Genomic DNA, 18476 nt, shown 5'->3' on the forward strand with positions numbered 1-18476 from the left:
ATTACTATGTCAAGTAATCTCCATCCTCATTTAAAATCTCTTATCCAAACTTACAAGCTCAACTTGAATACTCACTTGTCCTAGTTTGATTTTCATAGCTACGATAAAACATTGGCCAAAACCAATGGGGTGGGGGTTTTGAGGTTTGGGGTCGGGATTTTGGAGTTTGGAGGTTTGAGGTTGGGATTTTGTTTGGAGGTTTGGGGTTTTGTTTGTTTGGGGTTTGGAGCTGGATTTGTGGTTCTGCTTGTTTGGGGGTTTGGGGTTTTGTTTGCTTGGGAATTTGGGGATGGGGTTGGGGTTTCATTTGTTTGGGGGTTTGGGGTCGGGTTGGGATTCTGGTGTTGTGGGGATTTGGGGTTGGGGTTGGGATTTTGTTTGGGAGGTTGGAGTTAGGTTTAGGGTTTTGAGGTTGTGGGTTTTGTTTGTTAGGGGCTTTGGGATTGTGTTTGGGATTTTGACTGTCTGGGAGTTTGGGATTAGTGTTGGGATATTGTTTATTTGAAGGTTTGGGGTTGGATTTGGGGTTTACTTTCTTTGGGGTTGGGGTTTTGTTCCTTTGGGTGTTTGCTGTTGGTTTTGGGGTTTTGTTTGTTTGGAGGTTTGGGGTTGGAGTTAGGATTTTGTTTGGGAGTTTGGATTGAGGTTTTGTTTGGGGTTTGGGGTCTAGGGTTTGTTTGTTTGTTTGTTTGGGGGTTTGAGGTAGTGGGTTTTGTTTGTTTGGGGCTTTGGGTTGGGTTTGGAATTTTAATTGTTTGGGAGTTTGGGGTTGGTGTTTTGTTTATTTGGAGGTTTGGGGTTGGAGTTAGGATTTTGTTTGGGAGTTTGGATTGAGGTTTTGTTTGGGAGTTTGGATTGAGGTTTTGTTTGGGGTTTGGGGTCTAGGGTTTGTTTGTTTGGGGGTTTGAGGTAGTGGGTTTTGTTTGTTTGGGGGGTTGAGGTAGTGGGTTTTGTTTGTTTGGGGCTCTGGGTTGGGTTTGGAATTTTAATTGTTTGGGAGTTTGGGGTTGGTGTTTTGTTTATTTGGAGGTTTGGGGTTGGTTTTGGGGTTTTGTTTGTTTGGGGGTTTGAGTTGGGGTTTTATTTGTTTGGGGTTTGTGGGTTGGGTTTGAGATTTTGTTTGTTTGGGGGGATAGGGTGGGGATTTTGTTTGGGGGTATGGGGTTTTGCTTGTTTGGTGGTCTTGGGTTAGGGTTGTTTGTTTGGGCATTTGTGGAGTTTGGGTTTTGTTTGTATGGGCGTTTGGGGTTGTGGGCTTTGGAGGTTTGGGGTTGGTTTGGGGGTTTTGTTTCTAGGGGTTGGGCTTGAGGTTTTGTTTGTTTAGGAGCTTGTGGTTTTGTTTGTTTGGGAGGGTTGGGGTTGGTTGGTTGCCTGTTTGGGGGGTTGGGAAGGGTTTGGGTTTTATTTGTTTGGGTGCTGGTGTTGGTGTTGGGGGTTTTGTTTGGGGGCTTGGGCTTGAGGTGTTTTTGTTTGGGCCATTGGGGTTTGATTTGGGGTTTATGGTTGGGTTTTTCTGTTTGGGGTTTGGGGATGGGTTGAGGGTTCTGTTTGTTTGGGGGTGTGAGGTTTTGTTTGTTTGCATTTCTGGTGTTGGGTTTTGGATTGTTTTGGGGGGTTCTGGGGTTGGGTTTGGGGTTTGTTTGGTGGTTTGAGCTTGTGGATTTTGTTTGGAGAGTTGTGGTTCTGGTTTTCTTTGAGAGAGTTGGTTTTTTTGGAAGTTGGGGTTGGGTTTTGGGTTGTGATTGTTTGAATGTTTGGGATTGGGTTGGGGTTTTTGTTGTTTGGGGGTTTGGGATTGTAGTTTTGTTTGTTTCCAGAGTGGCTGGGGTTTTGTGTCTTTCAGGGCTTGAGGTTTTGTTTCAGGGCTTTGAGTTGGGGTTGGGGTTTTGCTTGTTTGGAAGTTTGGGGTAGGGGTTGGGGTTTTGTTTGTTTGGGTTTTAGGGGTTGAAGTTTTGTTTGTTTGGAGGGTTGGGGGTTGAAGTTTTGTTTGGGCATTTGGGGTTTAGGTGTTGTTTGTTTGGGGGTTTGAAGTTGTTGGCTTTGTTTGGGGGGGTGGTTGTGGATTTTTTGATTTGGGGGTTGGGGTGGGGATTTGTTTGTTTAGAGTTTGGGGTTTTATTTGTGTTGGGGTTGGGATTTTATTTGTTTGGGGGATGGGGTACTCATTGTTTGGGGGTTTGGTGTAGGTTATTGGTTTGAGGGGGTGGGGTTGGGTTTTATTTGTTTTGGGTGTTGGAGTTGGAATTTTGTTTGCTTGGGGGATTGGGGTTGGGGTTGGGGTTGGGGTTTTGATTGTTTGGGGTGTAGGGGTTGGGGTTGGTGTTCTGTTTAGGGGGGGTTGGATTGGGATTGGTGTTCTCTTTTGGTGGGTTGGGATTGGGGTTGGGGTTGAGGTTTTGTTTGAGGGTTTGGGGTTAAGTTTGGGGTTTTATTTGTTTAGAAGTTTGGGGTTGGGTTTGGGGTTTTGGGTTTTTTGGGGGGGAGTTTGTGGTTGGGTTGGGGTTTTGTTTTTTTGAGTTTGGGTTTGGGATTTTGTTTGGGAGTTTGAGGTTGGGTTTGGGATTTGGTTTGGGGGTTTGGGGTTGGCTTTTGTTTATTTGGAGGTTTGGGGTTGTGGATTTTATTTATTTGGGGGGTTGGGTTTGGCATTGTGTTTGTTTGGGGTTTGGGGGTTTGTTTGTTTGAGGGTTTGGGGTTGGGATTTTGTTTATTTGGAAGTTTGAGGTTGGGGTTGGGGTTTTGTTTGGGGTTTGTGGTTGGTCTTGGGATTCTGTTTTGGGGGGACTTGGGGTTGGTGTTCTGGTTTTGGGGGGTTTTGGTTTAGGGTTTTGTTTGGGGTTTAGGGTTGAGTTTGGGATTTTGTTTGTGTGGAGGTTTGGGGTTGGGGTTTTGTTTGGGGGTTGGGGTTGTTTGTGATTGTACTTTTGTTTATTTTGGGGGTTTGGGGTTTTGTTTGTTTGGGGGTTGGGTTGGGTTTGGAGTTTTGTTTGTGTGGGGGTTTGGGGTTGGGTTTGGGCTTTTGTTCCTTTGGGGGTTTGAGGTTGGGGTTTTGTTTGTGTGGGGATTTGGGGTTGGGTTTTGTTGGTGGATTTGGAGTTGTGGGTTTTGTTTTGGGGGGATTTGGGGTTGGGGTTGGGCTTTTGTTTCTTTGGGGGTTTGAGGTTGGGGTTTTGTTTGTTTGGTGGTTTAGGGTTGAGGTTTGTTTCTTTGGGGATTTGGGGTTGTGGGTTTTGTTTGTTTGGGGAGTTATGGTTGTGGTTTTGTTTGTTTAGGGGCTTGGGTTTTTGTTTGTTTCTGGGCCTGGATTTGGAGTTGGGGTCTTGTTTGTTTGAGGGCTAGAGGTTGGGCTTGGAGTTTTGTTTGTTTGGGGAGTTGGGATTCTGTTTTTGGAGGAATTAGGATTGGGTTGGGGCTTTGTTTTTGGGGGATTTGGAGTTTTGGGTTGGTTTGGGGTTTTGTTTGGGGGCTAGAGGTTGGGATTGGGGTTTTGTTTGTTTGGGGGTTGTGGTTAGGTTTGGGGTTTTGTTTGTGGGCTTGGGGTTGGTTTTGGGGTTTTGTTTACTTGGAGGTTTTGGGTTGAGGTTTTGTTTGTTTGTGGGTTTGGGGGTTGAGGGGTTTTTTGTTTGAGGGGTTTGGGTTTTGTTTGGTTGGGGGTTGGGGTTTTGTTTGTTTCTAGGCTTGGAGTTGGGGTTGGGGTTTTTTGTTTGGGGGTTGGTGTTGGTGTTTTGTTTGTTTGGGTGCTGGAGGTTGGGCTGGGGATTTTGTTTGTTTGGGGGGCTTGGGTTCTGTTTGGGGTTATGGTTAGGGTTGGGGTTTTGTTTTTTAGGGGTTTGGGTTGAGGTTTTGTTTGTTTGGGGGATTGGGGGTTGATGTTTGTTTGTGGGTTTGGGAGTTGGGTTTTGTTTATTTGGTGTGTTGGATTTGGGGTTGGTGTTTTGTTTGTTTCAAGGCTTGGAGTTGGGGTTGGGGTTTTGTTTGTTTGTGGGTTGGGGTTGGGGTTGGGGTTGGGGTTGGGGTTGGGGTTGGTTGACTCGACCCTCAGGCCTAGTAATTCATGGGCCTGCAACCTGAAAGAAGAACGGGCGAGAGAGAGAAAGGACTCAAGGAAGCAATTGCTTGTCAAGAGTCATGTATTAAAGCGCAAAGCGCATTTTTATAATACATTTTACAAGGGGAGGGGGTAAGAGGGGCCAGGTGGTGGGAAAATACAGAATCTTCTCGGCCTGTGCCCTGGAACAATGTGCAGTCTACCTGCTTTTCTCAAAAGATATGGTACTCTGCTTTTCCCAGAAGACACAGTACGCTGCTTTGAATCTACCTGCAGCTGCCAAGCAGGATTTTGTGGTTACCAGGCAGGATGAAGCTGCAGGGGACATTGTGCAGGTGGGGAGAAGTAGAGAGTGAGGGTGAGAGGCGAGGGTCCTGGCTTCTGACACTTGGTTATTTATTTGGGGGTTACCATGGGGTTGGGTTTTATTTGTTTTAGGTGTTGGTGTTGGGGTTTTGTTTGTTTGGGGGCTTGGTGTTGGGGTTAAGATTTTGTTTGGTGGGTTAGAGATGGGGTTCTGTTTGGGGGGGTTGGTGTTGGTGTTCTGTTTTTGGGGGGTTGGGATTTTTGTTTGGGAGTTTGGGGTTGGTGTTGAGGTTTTGTTAGTTTGGAGGTTTGGGGTTGTGTTTTTGGTTTTGTTTGTTTAAGGGGTTGGGGTTTTGTTTGGGGGTTTGGAGTTATGGGTTTTGATTGTTTGGGGGATTGGGTTTGTGGTTTTGTTTGTTTCCGGATCAGGTTTTGTTTGAGGAGTTGGGTTTGGGATTGCGATTTTGTTTTGGGGGGTGGGGTTGGGTTGTGATCCTGTTTTTTGGGGAGCTGGGATTGGGGTTGGTGTTCTGATTTGGAGGGGTTTGGGGTTAGGGTTAGTGTTGGGATTTTGTTTGTTTGGAGGTTTGGGGTTTTGTTTTGCAGGGTTTGGGATTGGGTTTGGGGTTTTATTTATTTGGAAGTTTGGGGTTTTGTTTGTTTGGGGGTTTGCAGTTGAAGTAATTTTGTTTGGGTGTTTTGGGTTTAGGTTTTGTTTGAGAATTTTGTATTGTGGGTTTTGTTTGGGCTGTTGGGGTTGTGGTTGTGGTTTTGTTTGTTGGGGTTTTGTTTCGGGGCTTGAAGTTGGGTTTGGGGTTTTGTTTGGGAGGTTGGGGTTGGGTTTGAGCTTTGGTTTGGGGGGAAGTTTTGGTTGTGGGTTTTGCTTGTTTGGGGAGTTGTGGTTGTGGATTTGGTTTTGTTTGTTGGGGTGTTGGGGTTTTGTTTGTTTCTGGGATTGGAGTTGTGGGGTTTTTTGTTGTTTTGGGGTTTGGGGTTAGGGTTTTGTTTGTTTGGAGGATTGGGGTTAGGCTTTTGTTTGTCTGGAGGATTGAGGTTTTGTTTGGGGATTTAGTGTTGGGGTTTGGGTTTTGTTTCTCTGGGGTTTGAGGGTTGTGGGTTTGTTTGGGTGTTTGGTTTTTGGGTTTTGTTCATATGGGAGGTTGTGGTTGGGGTTTTGGTTGTTTGGGAGGTTGGGTTAGGGTTTTGCTTGTTTCGGAGTTTGGGGTTGAGGTTTTGTTTGTTTGAGGGATGGGGAATTTTTTGTTTGGGGGTTGGAGTTCTGTTTGGGGTTTTCTTTATTCGAGAGTTGGGGTTGATTGTTTGGGGGTTTGGGGTTGAGGTTGGGATTGGGGTTTTGTTTGTTAGGGGAGTAGGGTTCTGTTTGAGTTTTGTTTGTTTTGTGGGTTTGGGTTTTGTTTGTTTGGGGACTTCAGCTTGAGCTTGGTTTGATTTTTTTGTTTTGTTTTGTTTTCTGAGATAGAATCAAATGAAAAATACATGGTGGAGATCTCCAAAATATGTAATTACCCAACTGGAAGATGGGCTTCCTCTGGTGGAAAGGGTGCCCTTGGACGAAGATTAGGACTGAAAAGTATCTGTTCCCAATTGAGCCCTAATAAGTCCCCAGAATAGTTTCTGAGACTATCATTTTTATATTCACAAATGTCTGGAGGCAAGAAACTTTGTTTCTCTGTCTGGACATCTGAAGATGAGGAGGCTGGGACAGTGTCAAATCCCAAATCCTTTCTAATTCTCACATTCATGAATGACCCAGACACAACTCTAAATGATACAGATAACATATGTATCCAGTATCTTTACTGCTTTCATCCTCTAAGCCAAGACCCCGTAGACATGGCTGGAATGATTAAAGCACCATTTCAAGGGACTTAAAATTCTTCAAAACTGTTATAATACGAAAGTTCAGTTTCAAAAAGTCGTACGGTGCCTGACACAAGCCTTTATTACAAATGTTTTTCAATGTGAGTTAACACAAGATCACATCTTATAACAATTAATTAAACAAAGTTATGTAATAAACTGATGATATTTTGTTCCATGTATTTAAAAAATACGATCAAGAGCTGAGCATGGTGGCACATGTTTACAACCTCGGCAGTCAAGAGAAAGAGGCAGGAGGATCCAGACTTCAAGGTCAACCTCTGCAATGTAGTAAGTTTGAGACCAGCCTAGACTACATGAATCCCTGCCTCAAAGACAAACTAAGATCAAGATTCTGATGCCTAGGTCTTGGCTGGGATCTCCAATGACATCCCAGGCAATGCTAATGCTGTTAGGCTAGGCACATCCTTGGTGAAAAATCTCAGTTTTTAGATTGTGATCCACCTGAAGATAATAATCTATGGGGAAAAAAAAGAGAAAAGGAAGCATATACAAATGTTCAAAACAAAACAGTCTTATGAACAGAGGTTTAGCCTATGTCTAGTTTAGTATTACGTCCTATTTTCTTTCTGAAGCTATCCTCTTGGTGAGGGCCCTGGTTTTCTAGCTGTACCCAGCTGGAAAAGGATGCTTTGTTCAGAGATGCTTTTCTTCCTCTCTTAGCTTTTGTGTGTTAATCATAGGTCTCATTAGCCCCCAAAATGTGTCTCAATTTAGCATCAGCTGTAAATTTAATTATTGCTTTGTGTAACCCTTCTGCATAGCACCGAGGACAACACTAATTAAAGGCAGAGACAAACCTATTCTTCCTATTGCTCCTGCCCCGTCTGTCATTACTGGCTTGAATTCCTGGAAGTTCTTAGCTGATTCTAAACTCTAAATAAAATTCTACTTGCATAAGATGCATTTTTTTATTCTTTACATCACAAAACATCCAGGATTTAAGAAAGAGACTCTACCCTAATTCCTCCCAAGGTACTTGTGCTGGTAATCCTTCACTGTTTACAGTCTTGTTGAGTAGTTTGGATAATGTAAACATTTGCCTATCAAATGGCCAAGTCACAGAAACATCCACATTTTGCCTCCCACTGCAACCTAGCTGTATCTTCCACTACCACAACCACACTTTGCCTTGACAGCCAAAGCTCTAAAGCCAAAGAATCTCTCAAAAGCTGATCTATGTTGTCAGTTGGCTTCAAATTAGAAGTAGATAGAATACTGTACAGTGTAGGGATCTATTAAGAATAAGATTCCAGGGACAAATGAACCCCAAAGGCTCTGGCAACTCATTCATAGGATATTTTCACTGGAAAAAAATCATCTGTATATCCTTCTCCAACCCAAATCACTTTGTCACAGAATTCACCTTTACAACCTATTCAAATTCATCACAGTTAATGGTGACCTTCTTTGAAGATTTTCACTAGAAGAATGACTACAACCTGACTAATCAAATCCTGAAATCTCTCTCTCTAAAAGCAATGAAATCAAAAGCTCTTTAAGTGGTGTTCAGACATCAGTATTTCAGGCTCCTCAGACAATTCCAATGTGCAGCCAAGATTGAGAATTATTCAATTTGCTTTCAATTTGTTTTGCCTATTCAAGTTGATTTGTCTAAATTGATTCATCACTTATCTAAGGTGATGCTCTTCACTGAGAGTCTACAGAATTTATTTGAGAGAGAGAGCAAGCAATATTCACTTACTCTTAGGAGAGGGACTAGTGTTATGGGAGGGTAGTTTAGACTAGAGAAAAGGAGAGTAGTGGATGTAGCAGGACAAGAAAAGAAGACACTAAAAGAGTTTCAGGCCTGTATTTTTAATGCTTGAGCTATCTTACTATCTATATATATTACCTGCTTTTCAAGTTACTGTGATCAGAAACAACTTCAGGATGAAAGATTTATGCTGGATTACAGTTTAAGAAGGGATGGGCTCTATCATGGAGATGGAGGCATGGCAAGAAGAGCTTGAGTCAGTTGGTCACATTATATCTATCCACAATCAGGAAGCAGAGAGCTGATAGGAAATGGGACTAGGTTATAAAGTCTACAGGCTTTTCCCTAGTGACCCACTTTCTCCTATAAGGTTCCATGTCCCAAAGGTTTCACAGCCTTTCGCTAGCTGGAGAACAAGTAGGCAGGACATATGAGCCTCGTTGGGGACATCACATATTTGTTCACACTGAGATGAGTGAAGCTTCTCACTCTAACTTCAGCTCTTATTTGTCATGCATAGGTGTTCAGGATCGTATTTACTGTATTTAGTTTGGTACTGCTATTTAATTAAGAGATTGGCTAATAGTCTAATAGGTTGCTGTGGTATGAATAATTTTATTCCCCACAAATTTCATGTTGAAACTTAGTCCAAAAGCTAGGGATATAGCTCAGTGGTATAGCAGCTGCTTAGCATGTCTGTGGATCAACCCTCAGTGCCACAAATCAATAATAATGATGACACAACAACAACATGGATGATGAAAGAAAAATCATTTAATTCCCAAACTTCAATATTAAGAGATGATTAGACCTTGGGTGCTGTCAAGCACAGATAATACTTTTTAAAGGGTTTGATGGAACAAGTTACTCTTTCTATTTCTTCTTCTATGGAAGGCTCAGACTCATTCCTCTCAGAAGATGCCACAAGGTACTATATCAGAAGTGCAGGCTTGGCGAAAAGTCTAAGTGGAAACTTAGACTTTCCACCTTCCAGAACTATTAGAAATGCATGACCACTGTGTATACATTCTCCAGTCTCAATTTTGTTATAGTCACACAAATAAACTAAGGCCTACGATTAACAGTGGACTTGAGATCCCGAGACACTGCTTTTGAGGAAATTTTCAGCATTTCATCAAAACCTTACCCTCAAACCGCTGAGTCTGACAAACTTTCTTCCCTTACAGCCACCTTATCCAAGTGAAGCCAGGAGCTCATGAGCACCAAACTAATCATTTTGTTGCCGGAAGTCAGTTATCCCGCAGACTTCCCCTTTAGCCTTGATCCCTGCTCTCAGGAGTATTACTTGGAAAGAGGATTGAGGAAGGAAATGTGACTGAGCCAGCACATTTACAAGCCAGCTGAAACAATAGCCCAAGTGTGGACCCTAACTTCAAAGACAAAGCTGACTTCTGCATGCATTCAGCTGTGCCTTTCTATTTAAAGATAACTCTGCCTTTCAAAGCATTTCCCTTAGGAGATCCTAACAACAACAAGGCTGTCTCTAAGGCCCCATCAACACTGCTTGCTTTGGTTTTTGTTATGGATTAAATTATGTGCCTTAAAAATTTGTAAGTTCAAGCCCTAACCTCACATTGCCTCAGAAAAAAAAAAAAAAAAAAAAAAAAAAAAAAAAAAAAAAAAGATCTTATTTGGAAATAGAGTTGATGTAGATGTAATTAGTCAAGATGGTTCCTACTCCAAAATGACTGCTGTTCTTATCCAAAGGGAGAATTCTAGATAAGCACACACAAGAATACCGGGCTAGGAAGATGGTGGTAATTGGGCTGGTGCTTCTATCAGCCAAGAAATGCTAAAGATTGGCCCAAACCATGAGAATTAGGACAGAAACATGGAACAAGATTGTAAAAGAAAAATAAACAGCAGCAACAGGGTGACCTCCAGCGTGTGTTCTCTAGCACTGCGTGATAATAGAGAAATGTTACGGTGCTTCATTATGGCACCTATAGCAAGCTAGTCTAGTTTCAGACTCAGAGATCTGTGCAAAGAGATAGGTCTTAAATGATAATTTGTGCTCAAATGCCACACTTACTCTTCTGAGGTTCACTTAAAAACAGATTTATTTTATCTTTAATCAAGAGAGAGAGAGAGAGAGAGAGAGAGAGAGAGAGAGAGAGAGAGAGAGAGAGAGAAGAGAGCCTTATGTGGATGCCCACAGATGCCAGGAGTGTGGGATCCCCAGAGCTGAAGTGATAGGCATTTATAAACCACCTGCCATGGGTGCTGGAAAACAAACTTAGGTCCTCTGACGAGTACTATGCACTCCTAATCACTGAGCCATCTCTCCAGCTCCCTGAGGTTTACTTTTGATCCTATTTTCTTCAGCCCTGGGCAACTAGTCACTGCACTTGCTAATGTATTTATGTATTTACACGTTATGGCTTAGCAACCGGGAGCCCAGCCTCAAGTGCCAGGGTGGGATGAGTATCAGCTCTGTGACCCTGAGGAAAGGTTACTTAAACTCTGTGTATCACAGTTTCTTCGTGCCTGGATGGGAATAGGAATAGTACCTTTCCAAAAGCTCAGGTAAGAATTGAGTTAATGTGTATGGTACATCCGTAAGAGTACTATGCAAATGTTATTATTAAGAACAAGAAGATATTGCTAATTTTACTCAACCTTGCACATCTAATATCATGGACAACGCTCAGTAAATATTGACTGCTTTCATGCGTGCAATGGATTAAGACTTTCATCTACTAAGGTCTCTGGGTAGAAAGTCCACCATGACTGGTCCATCATCCAGAAGCTTAGAAAACACTGACTCATTAACATACCTCTTCAATCATTCCAGAGATGACCATTCAGGTGCTCCTCTCCTTTGAGTCTTTGCTCTAAAGCATACATCATTTGGCCTTACAAAGGGTTTTCTGCACACTCAAAAAGGCTTGCAATTCAAGTTGAGCAAGTAACAAAGACTACAAATTCATATTTTGTTCATCTTAATTTGAGAAGAAAAAGGTTGGAATTTTTGAGTTACCATTTTTTCATGTTTATAAAAATTTCATGAGTGTCTTTTTAAACTTGCCACTTATTTTTAAATGTCCATTTAAATTGTCGTAAGTACTCATTAATATTTCTTCCAAAAGCCTTCTAGCTAAGGTATATAGAGTCAATTATTTCCCCTGAAAGGTGATAGCTAAGCCTATGTAACTAGATGAATGAGGAAAACAGATGCATTATCTGCTAAAAGGGAAAAACAATTTTAAGAAAAATGGCTCATTTTATTAAAGCTCCAAAATATTTTCACTCAAAAGAGGCCTGTGGGACCATGTTGGCACACTCTGGCTGACACAAGTGACAGAAATCTTTTTTAGAGCTGTAACCTTAAAAAGCTTGCTTGGGAGGAAATGGCCTGTTGCTGCATAATTTGCAGCTAAATTAATGATGTATTAATGATGTTCATGAAACATTTCCTGTCTCTTGGGGGCTGGATAGATGGCTCAGAGGTTAAGAGACTCAGAGGTTAAGACTGCTCTTCCAGAGTTGAGTTTCCACCACCCACATTGGATGGCTCTCAACTGCTTACTTATCTCTTCAGCTCCAGGGGTTCTGACACTTCTGGCCTCTGAGGACCCCTGAGCACATGTGCTCATATCACCCCCACACATATACTTAAAAATAATAAAATCAATGTTTAAAAACATTCCCTGTCTCATAATCTGTGAAAGTCATATGTAACACACGTTGATGCAGTTATCATTTACTAACACACACACACAGAGAGAGAGAGAGAGAGAGAGAGAGAGAGAGAGAGAGAGTAAAATATCAGCCCCTTTCAATTATATAGCAAAAATTATAATGGATGACCACAAAGCATGTACATCACAATAAAGAAGCACAGAGTTCTGTGACTCTCAGTGCTTGGGATGCTCTTTGCCATGATGTCACACCTACTGGCCACTAATACCTCCCCAGAACCACTCTTAGGTCTCAGTGACCCCTTCTTCTTCCACTATTGCTCTGCCAGGACCATGAGCTGCTGAAGCCAAGATCCTATGTGAATTCACAGCATTATCCAGCTGACTATATAATGTTCTCAGCACCTGGGGCAAAATGCTGGGAGCTACAAAGAGCAGGAACACAGTGGTAAATTAAAGAATGACATGTGTCCAATATGACTGCTGAGCCCTCTGACTGCTCCAGGGAAAGGGCATTAAATGGGAAGAGTTGGAGAAGCAGTCAGAGTTGGAATTGGAACCACAGGAGTACTAAAACCTTGAAAATAGGGCTGGGTTTGTGCTTAACTTCAGGGCTATAAAGTAGACCTATCATCATTAAGTCTACATTTTTGTTACTAAGGGAAGAGTGAACTAGATATGCATGTCCTATTACCTTTGGCATCATCTTGGTCTCTTGAGCCATAGAACTACCACATGATAAACTGAACAAACTCCCTGGAATTAGCATCCTCAGGATATGGCAAGATGGAGGGGTACAGTCTGAGGAACAGAGTAATGACATCCTGTATAAGTGGAATCACAAGATGGGGGCTTAGGATATGGGATTGAACTAAAATTTATGGGACATTTAAGAAAAGTCTAACATTCTTCTAGCCATGATACACATCACAGTAAGAGTATAAAATAGCATTTCCTCCCTGTTTTACAGAGAAGACACTTAAGATACTACTAGAATCATTCACCCTCAGTTTAGGACCTTAAGAAAGAACTGGGAAGATCTTAGTGCCTTGTGAAGTTCCAAATGTGTGGCACCTACACATAGAGCATCTCATCCTAAATAACAAATCTGACAGATGTAGAGCAGACACCCACTTGGCCATTGACCTGAGCAGGAAATTTGGTGTTTTTCTACTATTAATATTATCTCTGCCCATATTTGACATTTCTATAAAACTTGTGTGTCAATAAAGATATCAATATAATTCAATGCAGGGAGGATGAGATCTTAAAAATGACACTGGAACATATGTGTATATTAAAAAAGACGTAAGTTGAGGGCTGGAAAGATGGCTTAGTGGGTAAAAAAAAAAGTAATTTCTGCTAAGCTGACAACCTAAGTTCTATGCTTACAACTCACATGATAAAAGAATAGAACTGACTTACATAACTTTCTCTGACCTCCACTCATGCATCCATCACATGCACACATACAAAGTAAATAAACACAATTAATCTTTTAAGAAAACAAATTTGAATCCATAAATCACAGTATATACAAAAAATGCTATAATCATGGGCCTAAAATGTATCAGATAGCACTGTAAAATTCCTAGAAAAAAACATGGAGATACATTTCCATTAATTTCAATTAGACAATGCTTTTTTATATATTATATGACAGCTGCAGAGAAAGTGAAAAGAGAAAAATAAGTTAGACCCTTCATAAAAATAAAAAACTATTGAACTTCAAAGAACATCATCAAAAACAGAAATAAGTCCCCTAGAACTGAAAATTTATCTATAAATGTTATACATTATGAGAGACTTGAAACTAGACAATTTAAAAAATTCTTCCAAAGAAACAATTAAAAAGCAAATAACCCAATCAATAAAATGTATGATGCATTGAATATGAATAAAGGTATACAAATAAACAAAGATCAAATGAATAGTAACTATTAAGAGAGTTCAAATCAAAACTACAATGAGATATTGCTTTATACTGCAATGGCTAATATACAAAAGACAGTGAGAAGTATTATTTAAGGATGTGGAGAACTAGAATCATTGTACACCTATGAGATTGTCAAATAAGCTCACAGATAAATCCCATTTTGAAAAACAGTTTGATAATTCTTCAAAGACTTACCATGTGACTCAGAAATTTCACTCTTAGATATATTCCCAAGAGAAATAAAAAAGCATTAACATACAAATTGATAAACAGATATTGATAGTATTTTATAATAGCCAAAAGGTATAAACAACTCAGAAGTCCATAACTGAGGAACAAGTAAAATAAATATGTCATATATTTTAAATGGACTACTATTTGGCCATAAAGAATGAAATATAGTTACAATCTGAATGAGTTTTAAAACACTGTGTCAAAAAAGCTATACCCATGCCTGGTGATACAGACCTACATTCCTAGCTACTCAGGAGTCTGAGGCAGCAGAATCACAAGTTCAAAGAAAGCCTGGGTTATAAAGTGAATCCAAGGAAAACCTGGACAACTTAGTTTGAGCTTGTCTCAAAATTTAAAACTTTCAAAACAAAGAGCTGTGGATATATATGTGGATCAGTGGTGTAGTGGTTGTTTATACTACATTAGGCTTTAATTTAATCTCAAAAGGGAGAGAGAGAAAGATAGAGAGGGGGAGAGGGGGAAGAAGAAAATGAAAGGAAGGAAAAATGAAGGAAAAAGAAAGAAAATTATATAATTTTGTTTATATGAAATATTCAGAGTTGAGAAATCTACAGAGACAAAAAGTAGATTGGTTGTTTTTAGAAGGATGGGGGAGTAAGTAACAGAAAACAACAAGCATGGTACTTATTTCATAGGTGTTATAAATGTTCTGGAATTAGATAGTAGTGATGGTTGCACAATTCCAGATTGCTTTACAAGCAGAACAAAAAAAACCCACTAGGTTGTTGCCAGTAAGGTGACTCAGTGGGTAAAAGCACTTACCGCATAAGCCCCACAACTTGAGTTCAATGTCCAGAATCATAGTGAAAAGAGAATAGTGATTCAAAAAGATGTCCTTTGACCTTTATGTGTGAACATGTGGGCCATTTCTTGAATGTGCATACACACACAAATGCACTCTTGAATGTGGATACACATACACACACATGCATGCATTCATATTATATATACACAATATAAAATACATTAAGAACATGTTTAAAGAAACACTGAATTATATAATTCAGACAAACATTTTTTATTTTGTGTTGTATAAAAAATAACTAGCTGGGTAGTGGTGGCCTGTGCCTTTAATCCCAGCACTCTGGGGGCAGAAGCAGATGTACCTCTGAATTCAAGGCCAGCCTGGTCTATAGAACAAGCTCCAGTATAGTCAGGACCTACACAGAGAAACCCTGTCTTGGGGTTTAATACAATAACCTAAGCATTTTGTTACTGTAGATTTTAACCAGTTCCAAAAAACAAATTTGGGCTATAAAAACAGTTATTTCAAACAGTTTCACAGTTATACATAGATGAAGTCTTTTTCCCCAGTATTTGTCTGCTTGTACTAGTCAGCATTTCCTAACTGAAAGAAGTTTAGATAACATATTTAAAAAGAAGAATGTTCTCTGTGTTAACTTATGGTTTCAGAGGATTCAGTCCATGACCATCTGGCCCTGTTGCTTTGGATGGTGTGACAAAACAGCCTGCTCATCTTAAGGCGACAATAAAGTAAAGGGAAATTCACATTCTAACAAAGACCTGAGAGTCTCAAAATGAAACTGCAGCTTTGATAACTTAGGGTTTTTTATAAAGTGAAAAAAAAAGTTATTGTCTTTTTCTGTCTCGTCCTTTCTCCCTCCTCCTTCATGTGGTTTATAAGAACCAAGTAGGGATATATATATATATATATATATATATATATATATATATATATATAGAGAGAGAGAGAGAGAGAGAGAGAGAGAGAGAGAGAGAGAGCAAAACAAATAGTTAAGTGTGGAGATGGGTAGATAGATAAAGAAATGAAATGGAGAGGAGAGGAGAGGAGAGGAGAGGAGAGGAGAGGAGAGGAGAGGAGAGGAGAGGAGAGGAGAGGAGAGGAGAGGAGAGGAGACTTTTAGAAAAAAAAAAACAAAAACATAGTCAGTTGGTTTTCACATAGCCTTTCTAGGGGCTTGGGCTTCCTGTGTTTATCCTGTATCTGCAGCCCTGTCTAAACATGACACCTGAATAAGGCTCACAAAAGCAAACAGAGATGAAAGACTTCTGTAGTGAACACTGCTGGTATCCTACTCAGAACCCCGCTGGCTAGTAAAAGTACGTGCAAATCCCAGATACAGTGGTGTTAGCTGAAAAAAAAAAAAAAAAAAAAAACACAGCTGTCCCTTTCTTTAAAGGACTGACCTCCTGTTAGGGAAGAGGAAGGACATAAGGTGTACAGGGATGATAAGAGAGGACAATGGCAAAGAGTGAATAGGAGCAAAGTACTTTATATGCATATGTGAAAGTATCACAATAGAAGCAGTAATTTAAAAAACAAATGCTTTCAGCAAAATGAACTCTGGTGATGTTTCCTTCCCCAGAAAGGTAAAACTCAGTCAGTGACTAATGGGACAAGAATGGACTGACTTGAGGGCTGGGGTTGTACCTCAGTGACAGAGTAACTATCTAGCATGGACAGAGCCCTGGGTTCTATTTCTAGCACTGAAAATGAAAGAATGAACTGCCTGGGGCCTTCAAAAGGCCTTTTTTCCTTCAAGGTGGGAATAAGTTTGTGATATAATTTCATCGCAGAAGCTAGGACTAAAGCTAACCTCCCTCTTCCACTGGTCTCAGACCAACAAATTACTTGCACAAGAATCTAAGACTTTCAGACTTTTCTAGAGAAACTGGTATGGTATTATAAAAAAATACATTTGGTCTTCATCTCATACATTGACACAAAGACTCTAAAATCTTAAGAATCATGAAATGGCATTTTCTTTGCTAGTGATTAACCTTGATTGCCCTTGACCATGGCTAGCAGCCTCTGGTAGCTTCTGAGGGGAAGTTAGTCACAGAAAAAAACAACAAGAAAAAGCAAACACAATAGAGCAATGATTAGAGAATTGAGAATTTTAGTGAACACAAGCTAAAGATTATTGCTAATGGCCAGTGATTTAATCAATCATGCTTATATAAAGCTTTTATATAAAACTTCAAGGAGACTGGGACAGATGGAGGGAGAATTCTAGATAGCTGAACTCAGAGGTTCCTAGAAAGTGCTGTGTGGGAGTTTCATGCCCTTCCCATACATTATCCTATGAATCTTCAGTTACATAATTTATAACATCTTTTAAAATAAACCTGTAAATGTAAGTTCCTCAAGTCTTATTAGCATCTCTCACAAGTAAAAGCAGAGAAGATTGTCATAAGAACCCTGATTTAAAAATTAGTCAGAAGCATAGGCCAAACAACCTGAGACTTACAGTTGGCATCAAAAGTGGACCATCTTGAGACCTCAATCTGTGGGATATCACACTATTTCCAGATGAAGGTATAAGAAGTTAATTGAATAATGTTAGCCACTTCTAGATGTATCAATATTTCTTCAGAGTGGGCATGGCCAAAGGTCATTCTTTCTACCATCTTAACACAAACTGAGTATAACCAGAGGGTTCCCTGTCTATCAGTTTAACCTTTTAAGCCTAACCATACCCAAAAAGTATATACACAGTCTTTCTCTCTTGAACTATGATCACAAATTGAGCATATTCAGTATATTAGCTATTTCTCTATTTTCTGTAACCATATACTTGAAAAGAAAAAAACTTAAGATATGATTGATTTCTATAACTTTCCAATTCAATGCCAATAGCTAAGTATAAAACACGGGGTATCCACATGTAGTATACATAGCAGGTACCTCTCTTGGACTGGCTCTACTCCATCCCTGTAGCTTTTCTAAGAGGGCATCCCATATTCCTGGTCATCCAGGGGTGAGAGAGGAAGGCCATAGAGAAGGTCTACTTAGAAAATCTGTAAAGGCCTCTGGGAATAGGAGCAGAGAGGAAGGAAAGGCCACAGCAGGTGGTCTGCTCCAAACCTGAGGATAAGGCTGGGCAGTTGTAATTGGAAGATACAAAGGAAAGTGAAGATCACTTAGCTGATTCCCTGGCCAATGTGGCCAGTGTGGCCAGTATATTTCCGGGAAGAAAATTCATTGCTATTTTTGACTCTGGACTTGGATGGGGTTAATGACTAGCACATCCACAAAATTCTGAGTTGCTGCCCCTATCAAATGAATTAGTCCATTATCTTTTAATTAAACTTCAAATTAAATTAAATGCCTTAATTTAATTTGGCATGGGTAGAATGAAGCCAGTTACTTGCCAATATATAAGGTCTCTAGACTAATTCCCAACAGAGTCCTTTTTTCCCTCTGAAATCTCATGAGTTGATCCTTCATTGTCTGCAATTTTGTCAGCATTCTGCTCTTTGAAATACCGACCACAATGGTCCATTTATCCCTACTTACAGTACGCTAGCCTGCAGCTCCTAATTCTTCCATATTCTCCTTACAAACCAAGTGGTCAAGATTATCAGAGCAGCAACCCCATTCCTGTTACCCCAATCTGTGTTAGGCAAGGTTCTCTAGAGGAACAGAACTGATAGAAGGTATCTACATATTATAAAAGAGGATAGCTAGACTGGATTACAACAGATAGTGAGTAAGTAGTCCAAAAATGTCATTCTGCCCAGTGAAAATACTGAGTACACAGTAGTAGCTGCTCAATTCATGATGTTGAATACTGTTCAAATCTGGTACTGAAGACAGGAAAGTCTCCGGAAGTGTCAGTAGTATTCAGCTCACATTGGAAGGCTAAAGAAGCTGCAGTTTGATGT

The sequence above is a fragment of the Arvicanthis niloticus genome, chromosome X (assembly GCF_011762505.2).
Source record: "Arvicanthis niloticus isolate mArvNil1 chromosome X, mArvNil1.pat.X, whole genome shotgun sequence".
NCBI classification, from domain to species: domain Eukaryota; kingdom Metazoa; phylum Chordata; class Mammalia; order Rodentia; family Muridae; genus Arvicanthis; species Arvicanthis niloticus.